The sequence below is a fragment of the Sorex fumeus genome, unplaced genomic scaffold (assembly GCF_029834395.1).
Source record: "Sorex fumeus unplaced genomic scaffold, SorFum_2.1 ptg000006l, whole genome shotgun sequence".
NCBI classification, from domain to species: domain Eukaryota; kingdom Metazoa; phylum Chordata; class Mammalia; order Eulipotyphla; family Soricidae; genus Sorex; species Sorex fumeus.
This window is the reverse complement of record NW_026606063.1, coordinates 17,152,680-17,162,367: the sequence shown is the minus strand read 5'-3', so window position 1 is coordinate 17,162,367 and position 9,688 is coordinate 17,152,680.

The window sequence follows — 9,688 nt, the reverse complement described above, 5'->3', positions numbered from 1 at the left end:
AAATCCCCCACAACTGAGAACTAGGAAGGCTAAATGATCTGGAGTGAAGAACTAGTCCTGCCACAGTTGCCAAAACCAGTTACTGAACCCAAATTTGCATGCTTCCCACTTGAAGGCCAATATTCAATAGGTGAGAGTTGATGGGAGTAAAAGAGACTTATTCAGGTACTAGCAATGAGATGCTGGACTTGTTCCCCTAAAGCATCTTGACCTCAGACTGGGGTCCATGGTTTATATAGGCTGGGAGAAAAATAAAGCAGGAAACTGTGAGAAGTGTGTCTGTGGGAGGAGAAAATCTTCTCAGGGGGATTAGGGTTGAGTCTTCTTTAGCATAAGGAGTTCTTGAGCATGATAGGCTTCAGGGGGGTTCTCAGAGGGTCTGGTGCTTGCTCCACACCCCCTCTATCCATAACTGGACCTAATTCAACATCAAACACACCATGTTCAAGAACAACTTTCAGGATTAGGAGGCAGAACAAAAACCCAGAGGAAGCAGATTTTAAAAAAAACAAAAAACATTTGTGCTGGGGCTGGAGCGATAGTACAGTGGGCAGGGCATTTGCCTTGCATGCGCCTGATCTGGGTTCTTATACCCAGCATCCCATAGGGTCCCTCAAGCACTGCCAGGAGTAATTGTTAAGTGCAGAATAGGAGCAATTTCTGAGCATTTCTCAAATAGAAAACAAAAAGTAAAGAAAGAAAAAGAAATACATTTGTGAAGACACGATGAGCCTTCAATGCTTGATGACTTACAATTGGGCCTATTTGGTCCTTTGCATACATCTGTTTGAGGAGTTTCATAGAGCGGTTTCAGCTACACCTTTTGACTGACAATTCCCAAGCCAGTATCTTTTTCCCATTTCTGGGCTTAAGCCCTACATTACTTCTGCCTCTTTACTCTCTAGTCAAAGGTCACAGTCACACATTAAAACTCAACTACATCTAACAATGAACTTAACATCTTCCTCTGGAAGAGCTTGGGAGATCTTAAGACTCAAAAGGCTGGGACTGTTTTAATTTTTGCTTTTTGGGTCACACCCGGCGATGCACAAGGGTTACTCCTGGCTCTGCACTCAGGAATCACTCCTGGCGGTGCTCAGGGGACCATGGGTTGGCTTCATGCAAGGCAAATGCGCTACCAGCTGTGCTATCTCTCCAGCCCCCTGGGGCTGTTTTAATAGTGCTAAGTGCTGGTGTGTAGGCTTTGCATGCAGGAGGCTCAGGTTCGGTTCCTTGGTCCCTCAAAGCAGCACGTGAGCACTTTCAAGGGTGGTCCCTAAGCCCACCATCTTTCTCCTTAACTCCCTCACTCTGAGTCCTCATTTCTGCCAATGGTAACATTGTTCTCCTAGTCATATATATTAGCATGAAATCTTGGTGTTCTCCTCTCGTGATCCCTTTCCATTAAACAGGTCACCAAGATCCTACTCAGATTTCTACATCTTGTCCAATTTTCTAAGTCTACCTCAAGTCACTTCAGTGCATGAAACTTATCCCAGCCCCCCTCTTCAGTCCTGAAGGGAAGGAGAGGGCAGAATAAATATGTAAAGAAATGATTGACTTTTCAGACTTAATGAAGTCTCTAAGTCTATAGAAAACTGGACAAGATGTAGATCCTTGAAGGCCAATGAACTCCAAATACAAGAAACACATCCATAAATTCTAAATTTAATATTTAAAACATCTTCAATCACACTGTATGACTAAAACCCAATCAGAGTTTGGTAGGCTCTATTTCATGGTAATTCAATTAAAATCTTTTTAAATCTTCAATCAAGGAATATCATAAACCACTGAAAAGTAGTAAAAAAAAAACAAAGATTTCTAATCATCCAGCATTAAAACTACGCTTCTCACAGAGGTACAAAATTAAGGATGATAGCATTATTTCTCATTAGAAACCTATGAAAGTACTACAGGACAATGGAGCATAATCTTTGAAATATAGAATTGGAGGGGGGATTTGACAATCTAAAATTCAATACCCAAAGAGAGTATCTTTAGAAATAAAGGCATTTTCAGATATATAAAAGCCAAAAGAATTAAACAGGAGCAGTAGCAAGCACACTGGAAAAAAAAAAAAGTAAAAAACATCTTCTGGCAGAAGGAAAAAAAAGATTGAAATATGACTCTACAAAAGGAATGAAGAACAGTAGACAGTAGAAATGCTAATTAAATGGGTGCAAATGTACTTTGTTATTTTTCTCTTTGAAAGATAGTTAACTGCTCAAAAATGGGAAGGGACAGCTGCTCAGAGCAAGGAGGAACTTGATCATTCATTCATTTGCTTTGAGTAACTTAATGTCATTCAACTGCTGGAAGGACCAGAAAATTTTGTAAATCAGAGGTTCCTGACCATGACAGATACAAAGCTCCTTTCTAACAGACCAGAAACCGTTATGGTTTTGTTGGATTCCAGGTCAAATACTTTTCTTCTTGGTCGTTGGCTCTTCCTCTACCCATGCTTTGCTCCATGCACACACCCATGATAATATTTGCACAGCGCATGGGAATTGCCAAGATTCCCATGTCCGTTACCTTACTTGAACCTAAGAACAACTCCAAAAAAGAGTGTAGGTCAGGGGTTTGCCGCTTCTTGATTTCATGGAAGCAAAAACTAATGCAAAAACGCCAGTTAAATTTCACAGGCTAGAACTAAATTTTCTACCTTGAGATTCAACTTGTTCATTCCTCCAGCTCCATACTGTATATCTTTTGTGCCCTGATTGCATATTACTTGGTAACAAGCATCTTGCTCCTAAATTATTTTCTCATACTTGAAGCTACAAGTTTTACAGCTAAGTAAGGCAAAACCTCAAGAAAGCAAATGAAAGTCTATCTTCTTTTCAAGTCAATGCTTGCGCTTAATTTAAAAATATTCCTTCTCTAAAAGCAAATGGAATCTGAAAACAGCACATCTATTATTTGCCTAGAAGGAACACTGGAATAACTAGAACAAATCAAGTTCTACAATGACTATAAATAAATTTGTCACAAATAGGTGTCTTGCACTGTACCACTGTCCTCCTGTTGTTCATCGATTTGCTTGAGCAGGCACCAGTAACATCTCCACTGTGACTTGTTACTGCTTTTGGCATATCGATACGCCATGGGGAGCCTGCCAGGCTCTGTCGTGCAGACGGGATACTCTTGGTAGCTTGTGGGACTCTCCGAGAGGAGCAAAGAAATTGAACCCGGGTCTGCCACGTGCAAGGCAAATGCCCTACCTTCTGTGCTATCGCTCCAGCATGGTTAAAGGTGTATTAAGTAGAGAAAATGTAGATAATCTCATGGGAAGTCACTTGGTTCACAAGGCAAGAGCACTTAAATATACTTATGTTTACACGATGTACAATTTGTATTGAAAATAACCTATAATCAGTGTTAACACTGTAGAGACAGATTCTTTCCTTCAGTAAACATCTATCTCCCATAGCCTCAATTTTGTATACATGTGCTTAGTGTTGCAGATGGAACCAAGACCACATTCTGTTCTTCACTAACAGAAACAGATGCCAAATACCATGAGATCTATAATGGAGGGACTCCCTAGTGAAACAGAAAATATTCTGTAGTCCAGGAAACAGTACATCTTTCACTGTGAAAATTGGGTGCACTCTTGGATACAGTTACATCTTTCAAAATAGATTATCCTTTATTTTTGGTGATGATCTGTAGGTATTTATGAAAGTGAAATTACCCACCTCCCAGCAACAAAGCTGAAGGTCTCCGCCAACTCTCTCCCCTTCCATTCAGGTACAGCCCGCCTCCAAGGCCTGGGACTTTCTCTGGGCATGCGCAGCTAGCTCGATCTCATAGGACAGCTGGTTTTTTCCCCTGATCTGCGCAGGACCAGTGCAGGGACCCTTTCCAGAGCCGCGGCCGCTAATGCGGCCACAAAATATTCTCCCACTACATATGCCCTAGAAACCATAAGCTACCTTCTTAGGTGGAATCTTCTCTATTTTAGCTCAGCCACTAGAAACTCAGTAGCCAATAACTCATAAGCCTATCTCAAACTCACACTGCATATCAAGCAGAATAGTAACAGTGAACGCGAAGAATTAAACCACACTTGTCACAATGGTAAAGCAATGCAAAAGCCCACCAAACTTTCTTATTGAAGAGGCTAGCCCAGAAGACATCAACAGTACTGTAGTGTTAGACAACCTCTCTGACAAGGAATTCAGAAGGAAGCTACTTAGGATGCTTAGGGAACTAAAAGAAACAATGGAAAGCAATGCCAATAAAAGACAAGAGGATTTGAAGGCAGAAATGAGGAAAATACAATCGGAAATGTCAGACCTGAAAAACCTGGTAGGCGAATTGAAAAACTCAGTGGAAGGCCTCAGAAGCAGAGTAACAGCTGCTGAGAACAGAATCAGTGAGCTCGAAGATGAAGTTCAGAGACTCTCCAGGAAAGAGCAGAAAATGAAAAAGAGACTCACTATTCGGGAACAGATGGCAAGAGAAGATCGTGACGAAGTCAAGAGGGCTAACGTGAGAATTATTGGAGTCCCAGAGGGACAGGAAGAAAACCTTGATGAAGAAGAAACTGTCAAAGACATCATTGCTACAACGTTTCCAGAGGTGAAGAAAACTTGTGACCACATTCAGGAGGCCCGAAGGGTACCAGCTAGAAGAAATCTGAATAAAAATACCCCAAGACACATTCTGATCAAAATGACCAAAACCTTAGACAGAGACAAAATTCTGAAAGCAGCAAGATCGAAGAAAGAAATCTCTTACAAAGGAGCATCCTTAAAATTCACAACTGATTTTTCTGATGAAACCGTCATGGCCCGAAAACAGTGGTGGGACATAGTGAAAAAACTCAACGAAGTAAATGCCTCCCCAAAAATACTTTACCCAGCGAGACTCTCATTCATAACAGAAGGAACAACACACAGTTTCACAGACAAACAACAGCTCAGGAACTTCATAGACTCAAAACCATGGTTACAAGAACAACTAAATGGGCTACTTTAAGGCAAGAAAGGCCCCTCAAATACACCAAATTTCACCAGAACAATGGGACAAAATCCCATAACAATAATCTCTCTCAATGTCAATGGGCTAAACGCACCAATTAAAAGACATAGAGTGGCAGGATGGATTAGAAAATTGAACCCAACATTCTGCTGCCTGCAAGAAACACATCTCAATAGTCAAAGCAAACACAGACTCAGAGTCAAAGGCTGGAAAACAATCCTACAGGCAAACAGCTCCCATAAAAAAGCTGGGGTAGCCATCCTAATATCAGACCACATCAATTTCAGAGTGAAGAAGGTCATAAGAGACAGTGAAGGCCATTTCTTATTGATCAAAGGATCTGTACAACAGGAAGAACTTACAATAATAAATGTATATGCACCTAATGAGAGACCAGCAAAGTACTTAAAACAACTACTCATAGATTTGGAAAAAGACATCAATAGCAACACAATTCTAGTGGGAGACTTCAACACCTCTTTGTCACCTCTTGATAGATCAACCAGACTCAAGCTTAGCAAGGACATACTTCATCTGAGGGAAACAATGGAAGAAAGGGACTTAGTAGATATATACAGGACACTTCATCCACAAAAAGCTGAATACACATTCTTCTCAAGCGTACATGGAACATTCTCCAAGATAGACCACATGCTGAGCCACAAAACATGCCTCCATAAAATTAAGAAGGTAGAGATTGTATCAACAATCTTCTCAGACCATAATGCGCTGAAATTAGAAGTAAATCACACACAAAAACAGAAAACTAAATCAAACACCTGGAAATTAAACAGTGCGCTATTGAACAACGGGTGGCTTAGACAGGAAATCAAAAGATTCCTAGAAACAAATGAAAATGAGAATACGAGTTACCAAAACTTATGGGACACAGCAAAAGCTGTGTTAAGAGGAAAGTTTATAGCTCTACAAGCATTCCTCAGGAAGGAGGAGTAAGCACACATAAGTAACCTAACCACACAGTTTAAGAGCTTGGAGAAGGACCAAAAAAAGGAGCACAACCCGAACAGGAGAAAGGAAATAATAAAACTCAGAGCAGAGATTAACGAGATGGAAACCCAAAAAACAATCCGAAAGATCAATGAAACCAAGAGCTGGTTCTTCGAGAAAATTAACAAGATCGATAAACCTCTAGCAAAACTCACAAAGAAAGGGAGAGAGAAAACCCTAATAAATCGAATCAGAAATGAAAAGGGGCTCATTACAACAGAAACTACAGAAATTCAAAGGATCCTCAGGGAGTACTTTGAGAAGCTTTATGCCACAGAACATCAAAATCTCGAGGAAATGGATAAATTCCTAGACTCCTACAGACTCCCAAGGCTGAACCAAGAAGACCTGGAATACCTGAACAGACCTATCACCATCAAGGAAATTGAAATGGTAATAAAAAGTCTCCATCCCTGGCCCGGATGGATTCACTAGTGAATTCTTCCAAATCTTTAAAGAAGACTTACTCCCAATCCTCTTTAAGCTTTTCCACGAAATTGAAATATCAAAAACACTTCTGAACAGTTTCTACGAAGCAAATATCACACTGATACCAAAAGCAGACAGAGATACCACAAAGAAAGAGAATTACAGACCGATATCCCTGATGAACACAGATGCAAAGATCCTCAACAAACTACTAGCAAATAGAATCCAACTACTCATCAAAAAGATCATACACCATGACCAAGTAGGATTCATCCCAGGGATGCAAGGATGGTTTAACATTCGGAAATCAATCAACATAATCCATCATACCAACAAAAGAAAAGATAAAAAGCATATGATTATATCAATAGATGCAGAGAAAGCATTTGACAAGATCCAGCACCCCTTTATGATGAAAACCCTAGCCAAAATGGGTATAGAGGGGACTTTCCTCAACATAATTAAAGCCATCTACCACAAGCCTACAGCAAGCATCACCCTCAATGGGGAAAAACTGAGAGCCTTCCCTCTAAGATGAGGGACGAGACAAGGATGCCCACTATCTCCATTGCTGTTCAATATAGTACTGGAAGTACTTGCAATAGCGATTAGGCAAGAAAAAGATATTAAGGGCATTCAGGTAGGAAAGGAAGAAATCAAGCTCTCACTATTCGCAGATGATATGATACTATACTTAAAGAACCCAATAACCTCCACCAAAATACTCCTAGAAACAATAGACTCGTATAGTAAAGTTGCAGGCTATAAAATCAATACCCAAAAGTCCATGGCTTTCCTATACGCAAACAGTGAGAGAGAGGAAAGCTACATGAAAAAAACAATCCCGTTCACAATTGTGCCCCAGAAAATCAAGTACCTAGGAATCAGCTTAACTAAGGAAGTAAAGGATCTGTACAAAGAAAACTACAAAACGTTACTTCAGGAAATAAAAGAGGACATGATGAAATGGAAAGATATCCCCTACTCATGGATCGGGAGACTTAACATTGTCAAAATGGCAATACTACCAAAAACATTGTATAAATTCAATGCAATCCCTATAAGGATATCCATGACATTCTTCAAAGAAATGGAGCAAACACTCCTGAAATTTATATGGAACAATAAGCCCCCACGAATAGCTAAAGCAATTCTTGGGAAAAAGAAAATGGGAGGAAATCAACGTCCCTAACTTCAAATTGTACTACAAAGCAGTAATAATCAAAACAGCATGGTACTGGAACAAAGGCAGAACTGCAGACCAGTGGAATAGGATTGAATACACTGACATCTCCCCTCAATCATATGATCATCTAATCTTTGATAAAGGTGCAAGTAATGTGAAATGGAGTAAGGAAAGCCTCTTTAACAAAGTGTGCTGGCAGAACTGGATGGCTACATGCAAAAAAGTCGGCTCAGAATTCTGCCTAACACCATGTACAAAAGTAAGATCAGAATTAAATCTGATTAAATAAGATCAAAATTAAATGGATTAAAGACCTCAACATCAGACCAGAAACCATAAGGTACATTGAAGACAAAGTTGGCAAAACCCTCCATGACATTGAAGCTAATGGTATCTTCAAAGATGCCACGCCACTGGCCGAGCAAATGAAAACAGAGATAGATAGATGGGACTATCTTAAACTAAGAAGTTTCTGCACCTCAAAAGAAACAGTGACCAAAATACAAAGACAGTCTACAGAATGGGAAAGGATATTCGCCAAATACACATCTGACAAGGGGTTGATATCAAGGATATACAAAGTACTGGTTGAACTCCACAAGAAGAAAATATCCAACCCCATCAAAAAAGGGGGCAATGAAATGAACAGAAACTTTCTCAAAGAAGAAACCCAAATGGCAAAAAAGCACGAGAAAATGCTCTACATCATTGATCATCAGGGAGATGCAGATCAAAACCACAATGAGATACCATCTCACACCTCAGAGACTGGCCCACATCCAAAACAACAAAAGCAACCGATGCTGGCGTGGATGTGGTGAGAAAGGGACACTCCTTCACTGTTGGTGGGAATGTCCACTGGTTCAGCCCTTCTGGAAAACAGTATGGATGATTCTCAAAAAATTAGAAATTGAGCTCCCATTTGACCCAGCACTACCACTCCTGGGAATATATCCCAGAGAGGCAAAAATGTATAGTCGAAGTGACATCTGCACTTGTTTGTTCATTGCAGCACTCTTTACAATAGCCAGAAACTGGAAGAAACCTGAGTGCCCAAGAACGGATGACTGGTTAAAGAAACTTTGGTACATCTACACAATGGAGTACTATGTAGCTGTTAGAAAAGATGAAGCCATGAAATTTATGTATAAGTGGTACAACATGGAAAGTATCATGCTAAGCGAAATTGGTCAGAAAGAGAGGGATAGACATAGAAAGATTGCATTCATCTGGGGAATATAAAGTAACAAAATATGAGATTAATACCCAAGAATAGCTGAGATCAGCACCAGGATGATTACTCCATAGCTTAGAGGCCAGCCAGGCATTCTAGGGGAAAGGGCAGCTCAGATAGAGAAGGGAGCACCAAATAAAGGATGTTTGGAGGATCCTCCCAGGAGGGAAGATGCATGTTGAAAGTAGACTATGGATTGAACATGTTTGCCACTCAAAGCCTCTTTTGCAGACCACAACACCCAAAAGGAGAGAGAGAGAACACAAGGGATCGCCCTGCCACGGAGGCAGGGTGGGATGGGAGGGATGGGGGTGGGAGGAATATTATCCATGGTGTTGGAAAATGGGCACTGGTGGAGGGATGGGTATTTTTTGATCACTGTATAATCTAAACCCAAGCACAAAAAATTGTAAATCTACAACTGTACCTCATGGTGTTTAAAAAAAAAAAATTTCGGAATTTCAAAATCACGTGGCCCTATTGCAGCCACACGACATCATGTTATTTATAACCAGAAATAGAACACAAATTGTCTACTGTTGCCTTTTCAGCAGATCTGAGTGTTGGGGTAAAATCTCAAATAATAGTGGGTTTGGTGTCAAAATAATGAATATGATAAAAGTAGAGAGAGAGTAATGTGTAAATCATCTGCCCCACAGGTAGGGGGAGGGTGTGGGATGGGGGTATACTGGGGTTTTTGGTAGTGGAGAATGGGCACTGGTGAAGGTATGGGTGTTTCATTGTATGACCGAGACTTAGACCCGAAAGCTTTGTAACTGCTCTCACAGTGATTCAATAAATAAAATTTATAAAAAAGAAAAAAAAAGTGAAATTACAGT